This window comes from Neophocaena asiaeorientalis, unplaced genomic scaffold (genome assembly GCF_003031525.2).
Source record: "Neophocaena asiaeorientalis asiaeorientalis breed wild unplaced genomic scaffold, Neophocaena_asiaeorientalis_V1.1 scaffold344, whole genome shotgun sequence".
Lineage (NCBI taxonomy): Eukaryota > Metazoa > Chordata > Mammalia > Artiodactyla > Phocoenidae > Neophocaena > Neophocaena asiaeorientalis.
In genome coordinates, this window is record NW_020174693.1 from 620,002 (window position 1) to 638,052 (window position 18,051).

General features: G+C 38.2%; 1 protein-coding gene across 16 annotated transcripts in view; it reads left to right on the forward strand.

Moving 5' to 3' along the window:
- The window catches only part of ANKS1B (ankyrin repeat and sterile alpha motif domain containing 1B), a 711,904-nt gene that overhangs the window by 560,688 nt on the left and 133,165 nt on the right, over positions 1-18,051 (forward strand). The window contains exon 1 of one of the 16 annotated variants that reach the window (XM_024758929.1): positions 7-167. The exons of the other annotated variants lie outside the window; for them this stretch is intronic. The gene's annotated coding sequence lies outside the window, so the exon portion shown is untranslated. Of the gene's footprint in view, positions 1-6; positions 168-18,051 lie in introns of those variants that run through there. 16 annotated transcript variants of the gene reach the window in all.

The window sequence follows — 18,051 nt, forward strand, 5'->3', positions numbered from 1 at the left end:
TCCCACTGGCTGGGGCTGCCCAGAAAGATGCTCAGAGGCAACGGCTAGGGGAGCGGAGGTTCCTGCCACATGTCCGCGTCCTCGGGGGCCAGAGCCCTCCAGCCCTCGCGGATCCCGGTTCGCAGCCAGCCCGCGACCGCTGCCGTCGCTAGTGCCGAGGGGCTCGGGTGAGTAGCGGCGTGACTGCGGGCGGCGTGGGGTACAGCTACCCCGTCCACGGCCCCAGCTTGCCAAGATGCGGTTGCGGGAGAAAAAAAGGAAGCCGGGTCGGAGATCCGGAAAGGCTGCGATAAGGGTTGCCGGGGCATTTGTTGCAGCCAGGCTGGCGGTCTCCACTGTGTGGGCCTTTTTTTGGTTTGGTTTTTTTTTGGTTTTTTTTCCCCCTCAAAAAACATGGTTTGGTTATTGCTTTTCTCTCTCGGGTTGGGCGCATTTTCCCTTTCCTCATCTTCGGGGTTGCAAGGAGTTTGAAGCGGTAAATTGCCGGATGTCTTTCCAAATGGTTTGACTTTCATGAGTAGATATTTTCCAAAGGTCATTTGTCTTCAGTATTAAAAAGCCACACCAATCCATGTAATTTCCAGGTGCGCTTTGAATCACTTTTGAGGAGTAGCTGGAAAAACAGACCCTGGAAGGGTTGCTGTTGAGTGTGCCCTCTCTCCTCGTATTTTTTATACATATTAATCGGAGGGGAAAGTGGGCTTGGACCTAACCACTCTACGCCTTGGCGAACTGTATTAGAGCAGCAAAGACTGCAATTTGCTGCTTTCGTGAAGGTCGGATCAGCATTTCCATTGACATCCCAATTTCGGTGGTTGCAACTTGGGTGTAATTTTACTCCAGGCTAAAACTTGCCAAAGGCAAACAAGATGTTGTTTTTATAAGGATGCTGCCACCGCCGCGGTTTGAGGGGTTTTGTCGTTGCTGCTTCCCTCCAAGAAAACCAGCCACCTACAAACATGAGCCCCTAAAACAAATGGGCAGCTCAGGAAGGCTTTACATTTTCAGAGATTGTCCAGGAAGGCTCGTTCTCGCTGCAGTTATCATTTCTCCTCCCTGAGCGACTGAGATGTTAGTTTTAGGAGGCTAAAAATTCAGCCCCCAGGCTGCAGATAAGCACCCAACATTTATGGGTAGATCGAAGGCATGTGAGCTTTGGGGTCCTAAACGATTCTTAAACACTTACTAGATTAGAATACTTGCTACTTGGACTCTTGCATGGAAAGGCAACGTGAGGAATTTAGGTGCAACGTAAAGACTTTCCTCAACGTTGACACAATTACCAAAGGAGTCTATAAATCTCTCTGGGAGTCTTTACACTAGGGTAGCTTCACGTTGAAGTTTGGAGCCAGTTCTGAGCTTGTTTGGAGCTGGAAGGGAGAGAGAAAAGGAGATTAGGAAACCTCCCAGAGGTTCCTTCCAAACCTGTGTTCTTTGTACTCAGCAGATGAGCCTGGGCAAGGAGATGCCAGTGGTGTCTGGGTTATTTGAGTCCGTGGTGTCGATGGCTCTGTGACAGAATAGACTATAATGACTGGTGCTTGCATTGTCCCACTGCAAAGAAAGACTTCACAAGTGTGCCATTCTGTCATTCCACCCTGTCAGTCCTGAATAGTGCTCGGTGTGGTTGCAGTGATCCTCCTGGACTCAGATGGAGGAGAAAGGAGTAACTGGTACAAATGAAATTAAAACAGATTCATGCTACCTGGGCGACTTTGTGACGTATTTTAAAAAACATCGTTACAAAGACTTTTTTAACTTCAGAATGCAGGGGGAAATAATAATGTTGGATAAAAGCAGTGAAGAGTCAGTGCTCCTTGCTCAAGGATAGGAACTTCCTCCTGCAGTTTCTAATTGCCAAAACTTAATTTTACTGCATTAGAGTTACTTTGCTTGAAGCACTTTGGCACTTTTAGTAGAAGTAATATTTTTCTTCTTAATCAGTGACAGTAGAGTGATAATATATCCATGTATTAGGAATGAGCAACTCTGTATCATTACAGTTCCCCAAAGGGGGACCAGAGAAAGAGAACAAAGTATCTCGCCTCTACTTGGAGATCAAATCTCCATTAAAATACTTTTGAAATATAGATACAGCATGGTACAATATTTAATAAGATATTTGGAGGTAACTAATTTTTAACAAAACTTTGTAAGTACATCTATTTGTCAGCAGTTTAAAATTATAATCACTGGACAGTTAGTATCAATCTAAAAGTTTGCAGGTTTAACTAAATTTGTAACATGTATTGAATTCTGATACATTTCTTTTCTGTAAATTTACTGCATATGGTATAATTGGTCTGAAATGTTAGGGAATGGCTTTCTTTAAAATAGTAATATTTGTTTAAAGTTACTGTACATATTCTAAATAGAGTAAAAATTAGCAGACATTGTTCAGGAAAGGCATTCCCAATAATCATTTGCGATGTTATTGTCCTCTTTTAAATGTTGGCAAATGTTTACCAGTTTATTATTAACTCATACTCATTGCATCGTTCATTGAATGAGGATTTTTGGGCACCATGTGTTTTGAAGCAGGTTTATCCTTTCTCTAAATGGAAGGCAGACATGTTCTTTAAATATTATATTGAAATAAATGTTTTGGCATTATCAGTGTTTATAGCATTGGCAGAGTCTGTATAAACGCTGGGTAGAGTTTACTGATGTCCCTAGTTCTAACCAGATGCTAATGTCAACATATGTCACATTAATATCCATCAAGCCAGTTAATGTCCCAGGAAGAATGAACAATTAGCAAAATTAATTAGGAGATCTGCTTGACTGAAGTCATTAATGGTCATCAGTAAAACATTTGTATTACCATAGGCATGTTTGATTTTTATACATTTTGGATTTATAGCAGTAATTCAGATTTAGCATTTACAAGTGCCACTACCAGTAATCAAAGTACAAATCTTCCCAGGAAGAATGAACAATTAGCAAAATTAATTAGGAGATCTGCTTGACTGAAGTCATTAATGGTCATCAGTAAAACATTTGTATTACCATAGGCATGTTTGATTTTTATACATTTTGGATTTATAGCAGTAATTCAGATTTAGCATTTACAAGTGCCACTACCAGTAATCAAAGTACAAGGTCTTCCATAAGCCACCAGTAATTAACAGAAGTGTGAACAGAAACCAGATTTATTTATTGGTTACCTATTTTTTTTTTTCCTTTCATGGATAATAGCCAGTAACAAACCATAAGTGTTTGCGGTGGAATTTAATGGCAGTGGATAGCAGTAAGCCTTGGAAAAAGTGTTGCATGTGTATTTCTTTAAGTGAAAGAGTACATTAGCTGTGATGTCTTTACTCTTGTATTAATATTTGATTTCTTTAAAATGATTGTTTTCAAAGTGCAATGCTGTCAATATATTTAATAATTTGCTTGAGAAAGAACATTTACATGAATGCATTTATCTTCCCACATATCTGTCAATAATGCATTGTTCCAGAAATCTATTTTTATGTAGATGGAATTTTCATGTAAAAATTAGCCTTTCTTATAATTCTAGTGTGGTCTGAAAACGATTCTTGTTCATCTGATTTTTGCTTTCTCTCCATGAAATCATGAGACGGTTTTTTTAGAAGTCAAACTATGATTAAGCTGAGTCTTTTTTTTCTTTAAAAAAACTGTGAGAATAGTTTGTTTAGAAGAAAATTCAAAATTAATTCCCTTAAAAATTTTATGTTTAGGCAGTATTTCCCGATTCTGGTATTTACAGAGCAAAGACTTACTGGTAGTTTTCTCATATGGGAATAGGAAGGAGTGCAGAGAAGATCAATACAAGATTTGATGTGGAAGAAGCAAAACTGCATGTTCTGATCCCCTCTGTTACTAAATGCTTTATAGTGTGTTTTTAGGTGAATCTCAAAACAGAATTTTTCTATAAATGGCTTTTGTGGATACGTCTCTTTGGGGTTTGGAATTAAGGTAACTAAACTGAACTTACTACTTCACAAGACTAACCACAAGAACATGGTCTGGAAAATCAATGGCTGTGTTGAGATTGTCCAGATACCCATGTTTACCACGTTCCAGCCCCTCTGTCACTATAGACAGCCACCTTTGAAGCATACAGAAATCAGTGGGCAACCCCAGCACAGTCTCAGCACTGCTTGGCCATATGTTTAAGTGGTACTCAGTTCTGTAGCTCTTATAACATTGGTCAGGGCTAGGTTTTGTGACCCTGTGAAAAGTAAGACACTTGGCAGGAGAAAATTGTACTTTAAGACTATTTGAGCATCCTGTCATTTGAGCACATTTCAGTTAGAAGAATTTTTTTGTAACTAAGTTTTATGGTCTGTTTTTGGTTTCAATTAAGGCTTGAGCGTGACTTGCACATAGTCGTAATTGCAGCAGGTGGTATGTTTTGTGTTGTGTAATGTTCATAAAAGTCTCGTTTCCTGATGTTTAGAAATCATGACCATTTTGTAGTTATTTTTCCAGAAATACAAAATGTAACTGTTAAAGATAAGCTGCTTCTCTTTATCTCCATCATTTATTTCTTCAGAAAAGATGTGCAGACCATATGCAGCATCTCTTGGCTCTTAATACGTTTTTGTTTTTTTTTTCTGTCTTAACTGTCAATTTAGTGTAAAAATAATTGGTTCAAATTGTTTTCTAGTAATATAGCTTTCTCTCTGGAATGAAAGGTCTGGCATTGCGTCCTAAATATCTCCCAAGGCTTGGTTGGTACTCTTGATACGAGTGATGCTATTTTTTTCACCCTACTGGTAGATCAGTCGTACACACTCATGCCAGACCAAATTTGGTACAAAGCTTCAAATTAGAATTAAATAGTCCCTCCCAAGTTTCAACATTATTTACACACTGGCTCTCCCTCCTTTTACATCCCCAGAACTATTCCAGATAGGAACCAAGCTGTCTTGGAAGATGCAAATTCCTAGTAGCTAACAGAAGAAACTTTTTCCCCTTCTTTTCCTGACCACTCATCACTGACCTTTTCTCTCCTCTCATTCACTGCTCTTAGCTGAGGTATCTTTCAAATCACATAATCTCTTTAATCCCTTTCATTAGGTTTCTCACTACTAAAACCTCCAGAAAATCTGTTATTTCCTCTTTTACGTTTTTGATACAGTGACCCAAGTCATGGCTGATAAGTATTTAGGGTGGTAACAGTGTTATGTCTGTTATCAAAGGAGCTGAAATCTATAAATTTTAAAGTTCTATGAATAAAAAGCCAGGACCGGGAAGCTCTACAACCCCTGAAAATGGACCTGAAGCCCCCTTCAGAATATCCATAAATGTCTCCACCAATATGAAAGATAAATAATAATTGTAATTTGTTCATATTAAATAAATTTAAATATTTCTTTTATTGTATATTATGCCAGTGATAATGCATCATGTTGATTTTCTAGTATTTTTGTTGAATTTTCTAGAATTTTTCTAGAAAAAAATTTTATTTTCTAGAATCTATTTTCTAGAATTTTTGTTGCATATATACAGAATTTTAGCCCAGTAGACATTCGTGGGCTCTAACCCTAATATTTAATTATTGTTTATACTGTGGCTTAGTTGAAGGAATTTGCATTCTGAATTCTAAACAACTGACCTAAAAGAGATTTGCCAACACAACCCTTTGAGAAACAGTATCTGTGTGTATTCAATTCATTCACTTGAGAAATTTTTACGGAATGTCTACTGTCTTCAAGGCACTGTTGTTAGGGCAGGAGATATAATGATGAACAGAATAGACAAGGTCTCTGTTTTGTAGAGCAGATATTTAATGGGGGAAGTTTAATACAAAACAAGTAAATAAATAAATGGAGAAGATGATCTCAGACAGTGGTAAGTGCTGTGAAGGGCATATAACAGGGTGAAGTGCTTGAGGGTGTTCTGGAGGGGAATGATGCTACTTTTAAAAAGTTGTTCAGAGAAGGTCTCCCTAAGAAGGTGCCCGTCAAACAGAGAATGGTGAGCAGGAACCAGCCATGCAGAGAAACCTGGGGAAGGAGCATTCAGTCAAAGGTACCCACTCACCTAAGTGCCCTTGGGGGACAGTCACAGTATGTTTGGGTAACAGAGAGCAGTACAGTGTGCCTGGGTCCCTGCCCACTCAGGTCAGCCTTGCTGGTCATGGCAAAGGGTTTGGGTTTTATTCTAAAAGCAACATGAAGCAAATGGAGAATTTAAAGCAGAAGTACAACAGCTTTACCTTTGGAAAGAACACACTGGCTGCCGTGGGAAGACTGGACAAAACCAGAGGCAGAACGGACATAGAGGAACCACATAGAAGGCTATTATAATAGTCCAGGTGAGAACTGATAGAGATTTGGGCTAGGGTAGTGACAGTTAACAAAGAAGAGCTGTGGAAAGATTCGGAGTGTCAAATTGTGAAAAGCTTTTGTGAAGTTCTACAAATATAGGAAAATACAAAAAAGAAAATAACAATTCTCACAGTACTCACCATCCAAAGTAATATCTTGGCATTTTTTAAGGAAAAATAATCACCACATTATTTTTTATATTTTGATATTTGATCATAAGACATAATTCAGGCGATGCACATAATAAAAATACTATAATTTTTAAATTACGCTAAACCCCACCACCCAGAAATAACCATCTTTAACATTAGACTAATATCATTTAAGGCATGTTTCTATGCATATACAGAGGGATTGGTAGATGGATGCATGAATAGAAAGAAATGTTGATACTTTTATGGTAATGGCAATAATGGAATCATACTGGAGATGCTGTTTCTAAATAAAAAGTATTAAAATTTGTTTTCTTATGTTTAACAGCATAAAAAAATGGAAGTAAGAAAAGCTAAATAATTGTTGAACTTCAAACAAAGTTCTCCTTCCTACAGGTTATTTCCTAAAAGATCTCCCTTTATGTTTAAGAGAAATGGTTATGATTAACGGTTATTAAATGGCTATGGTTAAGAGGAATGAAAAATGTTAAGCAGGAGTGGATTGAGATTTTGAGCAGGAGTGGATTGAGATTTTGTAGGAAGGTTATTACAAGTTGGGACTCCTTTTTAAGAAAACAGAGTATATTTTACAAAAACATGATCATGTGAATGCTTTGCTGTGACCACCCCCAGGGCCAACGAAAAACAAATCACCCATGTAGGTGAAAGGCCTTGAAACTTAAGTAGCTTTACAGTAAATCCACCTCAGAGTTGCAATTATTATGCTTTTTAAACTACATATTCCAGCTTTAAGTACATTATCACCCATCTTCTCTCCTCAGCTAATAATTTTAATTAATTTATATTGATCATGTTATAATGCTTGCTATTATGTAATCATAAAATCATAATTACTAAGCTTATTTAATATAAATTCTTCTATTCACATAGACCCAGTGTTTCCCAGTCCTTTAGTATAGCTTCTCCATTTCTAAATGAGTTCTTTGATTCATCTCTTAATTGCCTAGATGTCATTGTCAGTTGCTTTCTATTCTTATTTCAAGAAAGACTTGTAGCTACTGCATTTCTGAGAGTTTTTCTTTTTGTTTTTTTAATATTCGAGGGTATCTTTCTGTTACTTTTATAATTGAAACAACATTGAGGCTGAGTATAATATTCTTGTGTTGTGCTCCCTTTCCCTCATAGTTTTGCAGCCATTACCCCATTGTTGAGTAGCATTCACTATTACTGTGCAGTCTGAAGTCACCCTTTGTAGGTGTTTGCTTTTTCTGCCTGGATAGCAAAGAATTCTTTCTTCATCCTCATAGTTCAGTAGCATAGCTAGGATATGTCTTGTTGAATGTTCTGTGTCAGAATTTTCTGCAATACAGTGTGCTCTTTAAATCTGCTGACATTGTATCATATATTTTATTATACATTTTATTCCATTTGTATTGTTACCTACTTTGGGACCATCAATTATCCTTATTTTGGATCATCTTTGTCTCTCTTCCATATCTCTTATTTCTTTATACTTTAATCTTTTTGTCATTTTCACCAGCATTCACAGTGATTATGTCAATCCTTTCCTCTGTGTTAGTAATTCCATTTTCAGAAGTGTCTACTCTGTTTCTTGATGTTTCTAATTTATTGATTGATTCTAAAATGATGCTCTTTGGTCCTTAAATAGTTTCATTAGGTCCACAGTCTCTCTTTTCATCTCATTCATTTGTTTCATTATTCTGTCTTTAGCTTCAATTTTTACTGAAATCATTCTTCTCTAGTAGAAAGTTTGTGTGAGGAGGTCCTTCCTCTTATTTGAATAAATTTATTCTAGATTTGCTTCCTCATGCTATGACCCTTGCATTTTATATTCTTCCCTTCCCTCCTTCCTCTCTCCCTCCTTCCTTTCGTCCTCTCTCCTTCTCTCCTTTCCTCCTTCCTCCCTTCCTTGCATATCTGCCTTGCTATTTTTTTTCATCCGGCTGGTGCTTGGGGAGCTTTGCCCAGACATGGTGTAAGTAACTCCTTAGATCACTTCCCACCTTTTGGGGGACCAGTTTGATTGTTTTCTTTGAGCTATGTTTTATTGCCTGGACCTGTCCACTTTTCTGAAGTGGGAGGGAGTTGCCAAGGGAGGTAGAAATCGTGGAGAGAGGTAGCTCATGCCCTGTGCAGCCTTGATTATGTTTCCAGGGCTTTGCCTCCTCAGGTTTTGCGGAATGTCCCTGTTACCAGCATTCATTTCACCAAACTGGGAGGGGGTAGGTGGGAGATACCAAGGACAGTCTTTATAATCAACTAAAGGGTTCCATATGAGCTGGCAGCTATCCTGGAGGTAACCTAGGACTTCATGGGTCTCCTTATCACAGTGGGCAGCCCTGGAGTCTTCAATTCCATGGAGTCAGCCCTTTACTCCCTTTTTCTCATTTCACATTTCCATCACTCCTCCATAGAGAGAGGAAACGGATAAGGATATTCACTGAGTGTGTGCTTTCTCTAAATTCAGGGTTATTACTGAGAATTCTCAGAGTTTTGTTGACTCTCTGGGCAGTGAGAACAGGGTTGGGAATCAAGCAACACTGTGCCTCTTCATCCTGCTCCGGAATCTTCTCTTTCTTTCCTTGGCTGCCAGTGTTGAAGTTTGTTTATATTTGTTTATGTTCCTTTCCTTAATTGGTTACTGTTGGTATTTTTTTCATACTGTTTACTACTTTTTTTCCACATTTTGTTGGGTATTTGGGAAGGGAAGTTCTGTGAGGCAGTTTAAATTTGCCATCTCAAATCAGACTCTGGGATATATTTTGGAGATAGAATTTAGATGTCTTGCTGATGAATTAATTTGAAAGATGAAGGGAAGGGAGGAGTTATGGATGATGCCAAAATTTTTGGCCTTAGCAACTGGGTGGGTGATGAACAGATTGGGCCAGTGTTGGGAAAAGGAATCAAGAGTTCTGTTTTAAGCATTTTAAATCTAAGAAACTTGATATCCATGTGGAAATGTCAAGCAGGTGGTTGGATCTACTAGCCTGAAACCCAGGGGAAAGATGCTCAGCATATAGGTGGTACCTAAAAGCACATGCCTGGATGAGATCACCTAGGGAGAGAGAATATAATATTGGGAAATGTATAATGAATATGTACTAATCAGGATGTGTGGGTGTGTGGACTCTTCAGGCTCAGTGTAAACTCTTCTTAATCTGACAAATGTCTGAAATCTTTCAGTATAAATGTATCAGGTTAATGTTTGGTATGAATTAGTGAGAAATGTAGGTCAGGGAACATTTTGAAAGATGGGAAATTTTATACTTCTAGATCTACACAGTAACACAGTAAAGTACTGCCTTTCAAAGATGGTTTAGACTTGCTTTTTAGCTCTTACCACATCAATTATCTGTATTTGAGGATGATAAAGATTTAATTTTAAACAAATATATAACTTATTAGTTATGAAGACTCAATTTTTTCTTTCAAAATGTATATATACATTTTTATTTAATACATACTTTTACAATTAAAATATAGCTTTTGCTTATAGTAGATGTACATTGTACATTTTAAAGCATTGCTATATTTGGAGGGAATGTGCTTAATGAAAAGGATACTGTTCTGGAAATTAGGAAACAAATTCTAGATCCAACTCCATCAGTAATAAAAATTAGCAGTATGAAACACACCTAATCCTTTCAGTGTGACAGGTGCTGTTCTAAACACTTTACATAATATTTACTTTTTTAAGAAGTTGTATAGTCACACAGCTTTCAGCTACTTAATCTCCCAGGACTTTAGCCTCCTCATTTGTAAAGCCAGTGTTCCCTCTAGCTCTAAAATTCAGCACAATTTATCTTTAATTGTACAGTTTTATCAAGAAACGTAAAAATGTTTTAATGATCTTATTAACCAAAGCAAATGGTAACAGACTCTTTTATAGTCAAGGGAAGATGAACCGTTATATCACAAAGGTTGACCAGTAAATTATGGAGATTTTGGTCGACTAGGATTGCATCCCAAACATACCTCCCCTTATGCTTTTGGTCACACTTTACCTAAAACATAAGGATTTTTTTTTGCAGTATGGCAGTTACTTGCCCAGTTGCTAGGTAACAAGGCAGATCTCTATAGCTTTATTTGAACACACAGCAGATGATTTTTTAGTGACAATTGTTTGTGTCCAATATATTAAAGTATGCTGTATTGATAATGATTGAACTGTTGATTTATCTACTGTGCATTTGCAAGAAAGTGTGCAGTAGTTCACAAAGCTAGTTTTGTTCTAATCTTTCTCAAAAGCATTATTAATATTTGCCACTAAGAATGATCAGTTGTCTAGCAAAGAAGCAATAGCTAGGTTGTTTATTTGATAATCCTTCCAGGTGGCTGATCACAATCAAAAGCATTGCCACACCTTTCTGATTAATTATGCTGTACATCTTCTGGGAGGGATGTTTTGTTCTTCTGTGGGGTCCATTCATATGTTATAAAGTTTGAATTTTGTGAAAATTGATATTCTTTATATTGCTTGTCATTCCTCATACTATAATCATTCAGGAGATCTAGCTGTACACTGAGAAGTAGCAGTTGATTTAGAAGAATTGTTATTTTAAAACATTATCCAAATTTATTATTTTTTTTGTCTTTTGGTACAGAGGGGAGAAATCATAGCTGCACATCACCAGTGTTACATAATCAGCAATGGTGTGTTGTTAGAGATCTTTTAACAAAAGTTACAATTAAAGAAAAGATCTGGGGGCTTCCCTGGTGGTGCAGTGGTAGAGAGTCCACCTGCCATTGCAGGGGATACGGGTTCATGCCCCGGTCCGGGAAGATCCCACATGCCACGGAGCGGCTGGGCCCGTGAGCCATGGCCACTGAGCCTGCGCATCCGGAGCCTGTGCTCCGCGACGGGAGAGGCCACAACAAGTGAGAGGCCCGCGTACCACAAAAAAAAAAGTATTAAGTATTAAAAGTATTTAAGTATTATAACCAGTAAATTTCCATAATAAGGAAGGAAAAAATCTCTTTCCACTCTTTGTGGATTTTGTTCACAATATTTGCCTTTAATCAGGTGGATTTATTTGCTTGAATGTTTCTTAGTATATGCCAGGAAACATGTGAAGTATATGCTTATTCCAAATTCATTTTCCTCCCGACATTTATATTGGTAAATTTGGATGATTATTATATAGAAGTTATCCACTGAGTTAATAGTCATTTGTCACAGTCTTTTCAACTAAAAGTCAAAAGGCTATTTTATACTGTAATGGAGAAAAGGTATCTGTTGAGCATTACACTTTTGTGGTAGAGTGGCTGTAATTAGTACCTCAGCTATGGGATAATTCAAAATTATGGTACAATTTCCTTTGTAGCATAAGAAATATCACAATAGGTAATGTTAGGATTCAGGTTTGTCTTAAAAGATTTAGTTTATAGGACAGTAACATAAGAAAATTCTTGGAGATTATTTGTTCACAAGTTATTTTTTGATACAGCAGAAAGAATGCATTCTGTAGAATCAGAAATTACAGAGACAAACATGAGTTATTACCTGTCTCTTGAGAGAACTCAAGGTAACCCTGTCTTTACAAGTCAGCACACCAGGAAGCTAGTTTATATAGAAAATAGTTTAATATGGAAAATGGCGCTTTAATAATACCTACTAATTAAATGCCTGCATTCAATAAAATACAGTTCTCGCTGCCTGAAAGCTATAAAAACCACCTGGAATGATTCTGAATTTCTGTAGTCTTGAGTAAACCACAGGCAAGGCGTATATTTTATTGACTGTGGACTGAAGGCCTGAGCTATTTTCAAGACAATTAAACAGTAATTTATTTGACTCTTTACAGTGTTCAGTTATCACTGTGGCATTTAAATACCAAAAGTGAAATAGAAATCAGCCCTCTGATTTTCCGCTTTTCATATTCCCAGTGACATACAGTTTTGCCTAGTTTTTAGAAAACATTCTGTTATACAAACCATCACTTATTATACAAAAATTTTTAAATCATTTCAGGCAGGGAGCCGAAGCAGATGTCTGTTTGCCATATAACAGTAGTTCTCTCCTTATAGGGAAACTCACTGCAAGATTTCATTAGGTATTTTTTATCTTTCTCATAGTAATTTTGGGGAAAAAAAACAAACCTGTGTTTATACAGAACTTTTAGAAACTTATCCATCTTGTTAAGCTAGGTGAACTTGTGAATTCCAGTTAAGGTTGATTTATTTCATATTCTTATTTTTGATTGTCATATTGTTACCAAAACCCAACTCCATGTGATTGCTAGGGATAGGAGGGATAGGAATTGAAAAAAGGGAGGGGGGGAGGGAAAGGAACAGAAAGCAGCAGAAATACATAAAGAAAAATGAGGAAGAGCAAAAAGTTCAAATTTTTATTATATGTCAACAGAATACTTGGTACAAGTTGCTTCATTTCTTCTGAAGGATGGTGAGGAAGGATGAGCTTGGGAGTGCTTGTGATTCCTCGAATTGCGACTTACCTCCACCACTAATTGGCTGTGTGTGCTTTGGGGAAGTTACCAAACTGAACCTTTCAGAGCCTTATTTCCCTCATCTGTAAAACAGTCATGATGTTTACCTTGCACGGTTATTCTGAGGACTAAGAGGTTGGACAGACAGGTAGATGGATAGCCCTCTTATGCACAGTAGGTGCTGAATAAACCTCTAGCTGCTATTTTTGATAGTTCTTATATTTGTGAGAGACATTTTCTTTCATCCTTAGCCACCAAATATCAATACAGAACCAATGTTAGGACCATGAGTGTTGCTTTCAAACCAACAGATCTGAAAACTTATAGCCAGGACAAGAACTTAAAGCCCAAAGCAAACCTAGAGTGGCTGACTGTGGCCTCCAGTTGTCCTCTGCATGGCCCCAGGGTGCCACTCCCACAGACAATCTGTGCAATGTGATGCCAATTCAGTTGATCTGTTCTTGGTCTCTGCTTTTAAAGAAGCATAAAAATCAAGGCATGAAAAACTTTTTTTTTGTTCAAAACTACTTATGTGTTGTAAGTCCCCTTGTATAAAAGATGGGAAAATAACTTGTTTCCAGATCTGTTGGCTTTGGCATCCTCATATGAACCATCATCTCTCAAGGGGGTGCTCTGGCCAACAAGAGTGTTGATTGAGCAATATATATATAGAGAGAGAGAGAGAGAGAAAGAGAGAGAGAGAGAGAGAGCGCACACGAAAGCGATCTTGAGAAAGAACAGAGCTGGAGGTATCATGCTCCCTGATTTCCGACTATACTACAAAGCTACAGTAATCAAAACAGTGTGGTAGTGGCACAAAAACAGACACGTATATCAATGGAACAGAATAGAGAGCTCAGAAATCAACCAACACACTTAGGGTCAATTAATCTATGACAAAGGAGGCGAGAATATACAATGGAGAAAAGATAGTCTATTCAATAAGTGGTGCTAGGAATACTGGACAGCTACATGTAAAAGAATGAAATTAGAACATTTTCTCACACCATATACAAAAATAAACTCAAAATGGATTAAAGACCTAAATGTAAGACCAGAAACGATATAACTCCTAGAATAAAATATAGGCAGAACAGTCTTTGACATAAATCATATCAATATTTTTTTTATCTGTCTCCCATGACAAAGGAAACAAAATCAGTGGGACCTAATTAAACTTAAAAGCTTTTGCACAGCAAAAGAAACCATCAACAAAACAAAAAGACATCCTGCTGAATGGGAGAAACTATTTGCAAATGATATGACCAATAAGGGGTTAATATCCAAAATATATAAATATCTCATACAACTCAATATCAAAAAAAAAAACCTTTTAAAAATGGGCAGAAGACCTGAATAGACATTTTTCCAAAGAAGACATACAAATGGCCAACAGACAAACGAAAAGATGCTCAACATTGCTAATCATCAGGGAAATGTAAATCAAAACCACAATGAGATATCACCTCACACCTGTCAGAATGGCTATAGTCAAAACAAATGTTAGCAAGAATGTGGGGAAAAGGGAAGCCTTGTACACTGTTGGTGAGAATGTAAATTGGTTCAGCCACTGTGGAAAACAGTATGGAGGTTCCTTAGAAAACTAAAAATAGAACTACCATACGACCCAGCAATCCCACTACTAGGCATATACCCAGAGAAAATGAAAACACTGATTCAAAAAGATACATGCACCACAATGTTCATAGCACTATTATTTACAATAGCCAAAATAGGGAGCCAACCTACGTGTCCATCAACAGATGAATGGATAAAGAAGATGTGGTGTATATCTACAATGGAATATTACTGAGCCATAAAAAAGAATGAAATTTTGCCATTTGCAACAACATGAATGGACCTGGAGGGCCTTATGCTTAGTGAAATTAGTCAGACAGAGAAAGATAAATTCTGTACATTATCAATTATATGTGGAATCTAAAAAATAAACTAAACAAATGAATATAACAAAAGTTACCAGTGGGGGGAAGGAAGGGGGAAGGGGCACCATAGGGGTAGGGGATTAAGAGGTACAAACTACTATGTATAAAATAAATAAGCTACAGTATCTGAGGGTCTTCTGAGAAGAAGAGCCATAAAATAGTCTTTAAATCCTTAAAAATAATCATTAATCCACATAGTATGGATAAATATATTTAGGCTTTCAGGCACCCTTCACGTTCCCACCTAGGCCTAGAGTATTTATGTTCAGTGAATATGTGTAGAATAAATAATATTGGAGATTGGGGGACAGGTTTGTGTGTAATGGCTATATTGTTTTATCTCTCACTTAAAAATCTAAAATAAAAAATGAATTGTTGCCCCATTAGCCAGTATGACATTTGCTAGATTCTTCTTGATAAAGATAAGGGTAGCTAGACAGTTCTTAAAGGATGCCTTCTTGTTCCTAGCTTGAATCCTAACAAAACTAGAATGCCTTCATATACTAAACAAGCAAACACAAACAAAACCAATCCCCCAAAACAAAACACAACAACCAAAAAAAAAATTCTTGATCATTAAAAAAGAAATAATATTTCTTGTTTGTGATTTTATTAATTCACTCATGCTTACCATGTATAAGTCATCAAAGAAGAAGGGAGAAAGCCATTTTGGACTTCCTCTGCCACTAGTTTCCACTTACTAAACATTCAACCTGTTGTACTACCCCAGTAATAGGTCAGGAAGTATTTCTTCAAATTGATTTAAAATAAGCTTTGACTGATGTTGTTTTCCTATTATTTCTAGTAATGGAAGGGTCAACCTGATAATGTTGATATCAGTTGTTTGGAGGTAGTTCCTATCTCATTAGAAGTTTTAGATAATAAGAATCAAGATGGCATCACAACTCCTTCCTGGGCAGAACTTCCAATGATACTGCCCCATCGCTGAGACTGCTCTTTCCATATCTCTTTAGTCTCAGGAGGGATTTGTTAGGCTGTAGGTAGACCGCAACTCATTGTCTTCATAGGTGCCTGTAGCTTAACTACATAGTGTTTTTATGAGCCACTCAGACCCAAACTGGCCCCATTAGATTGGCCGTGTTGCTATTCTGGTTAATTACTTGTCATCTAGTGGCATTATTTAGCTATATATGCATAGTGACCCGAAGGCCAAGTGCTTTTCTTTATTGTACAATTACTCTGAATAAACTCACTGTGAAAGTAGAATTTAAATACCTGTTGTAAAATACCACTTCTGAAAGCCTGTTTTGGACCTTTTGCCAATGCTTTGATGCATTTTTAAAGAAAGCAATCTAAAAATATCATGTGATTTCTACCTGTACCCTAAAGCCATTAAATATTCTTTTCTGTGATTGCTCTTATGTTCAGTTTATTTAACTAAAAAGTTTGGTATCCCCATAGTTTCTGATTGTGAAGGTCTTTCTGCACATTCTTGATCATTTTAGTTTATTCTAATGTTCCCTATAGTCAAATGAAACACAAAAGTATAACCACTTTAGTTTTTCAGGCTTTCTGTAAGTGTTCTCTTCCATGTGAATTCAACAGATTCAATTTAACAGATAATTTATTGAGTTCTTTTTTTTTTTTGGCTGCCTTGGGTCTTCGTTGCTGCGCGCGGGCTTTCTCTAGTTGTGGCGAGGGGGTGCTGCTCTTCGTTGCGGTGCGCAGGCTTCTCACTGCGGCGGCTTCTCTTGTTGTGGAGCACGGGCTCTAGGTGTGTGGGCTTCAGTAGTTGTGGCACGCGGGCTCAGTAGTTGTGGCTTGTGGGCTCTAGAGCACAGGCTCAGTAGTTGTGGCGCATGGGCTTAGTTGCTCTGTGGCATGTGGGATCTTCCCGGACCAGGGCTCGAACCCAAGTCCCCTGCACTGGCAGGCAGATTCTTAACCACTGCATCACCAGGGAAGCTCCATTTATTGAGTTCTTAATCTGGGATGAGCATTATGCTAGAATCCCAGAATACAAAAATGTGTTAAGTCCTGCCATGTGGGGAAGGAACAGCATGTAAACAATCTATTCAATTACATGGTAGATTACAAGGTGTGTTGGAGGCACCAAGGAGGCATTTCAGCTCTACCTAGAGAGTTCATGGAAGACTTCTCAGAGGAGGTGACAGTTGAGATGAGACTTTAAAGATGATCAGGAGTTCACCAGGAAAACCTGAGAAGAGGATGAGGGAAGAAGGCACTGTAGGCAGAGAAAACAGCATGTGCAAAGGCACAGAGGAGTACACCATGTGGTGCCACTAGCAATGTAGTGTGGGTGGGTATGAGGAAGAGGAGAGAAAGGAGGCTGTTAGACTTCAGCCTTCCTGTGATGGGAAGGTGTGAAGCAGAGGTGTGATGTGATCATGCTTGTAGTTGGGAAGAGTCACTCTGGTGCAATCTGCATTCCTCATCCTCTGTTGTTTGTATTTAAAGACCAGCCCCTCCTTCAGTTTTTATTACAGTTTCTGCAAGGCTTGATCTAAACTGTAACATATTCCAGGCCAGAAGAGCTGAGGAGGGCTGAATTTAAGGGCCACAGGCCAACGGGTGCCTACAGCAGTTATCCCCTACCTTGTTACAGCAACGTTTAGGTTGCGTCATCCCTGTGGTTCTTTTGTGGGCCATTCCTACCTCCTGTACACTGCTCACAAAACCAATGAGCTTTGGATCACAAGCCCAGACTTGTCTTGATATTGGGTGCAGCCCCTGATTATGTAGATGATCTGGGTCCACTCACTCAGCATATACCTGAGGACCTGCTATGTGTCCCAGGCTGGGAACACAGAGCAGTGAGACAGCTCCTGCCTCCCACTATTTATTTGCAAACACGTAAACAATTCCAGTAGAGTACAATAAATGCCATAGTAGAGAAACTAAAGGAACAGAAAGGAGAGGAGAAAGACCAGGAAGGCTTCCTGCAGGAGATGGCATCTGCCTCTCCTGAAGGAGGAAGCAAATAAAGGTGGACAGGGTTGTCCAGGTGCCAGGCAAACAGACTGAAGAGCTGCTGAGAACTGAAGTGTGTCAGGCCAGAGTGTGATAAAAGAAGGAGCTAAAAGGTCAGAGGGGACCAGAGCCTCCAGGGCTGTACACAGTGCCACCTGGAGGGTTTTAAACAGGGAGAATTAACACGTTCAGCTTTGCAGAAAGATTGTTCTGAGAGCAGAGAGAGCACATTGGAGGACAAGATGGAGACAAGGAAACTGTCTCTGTTTCCCTC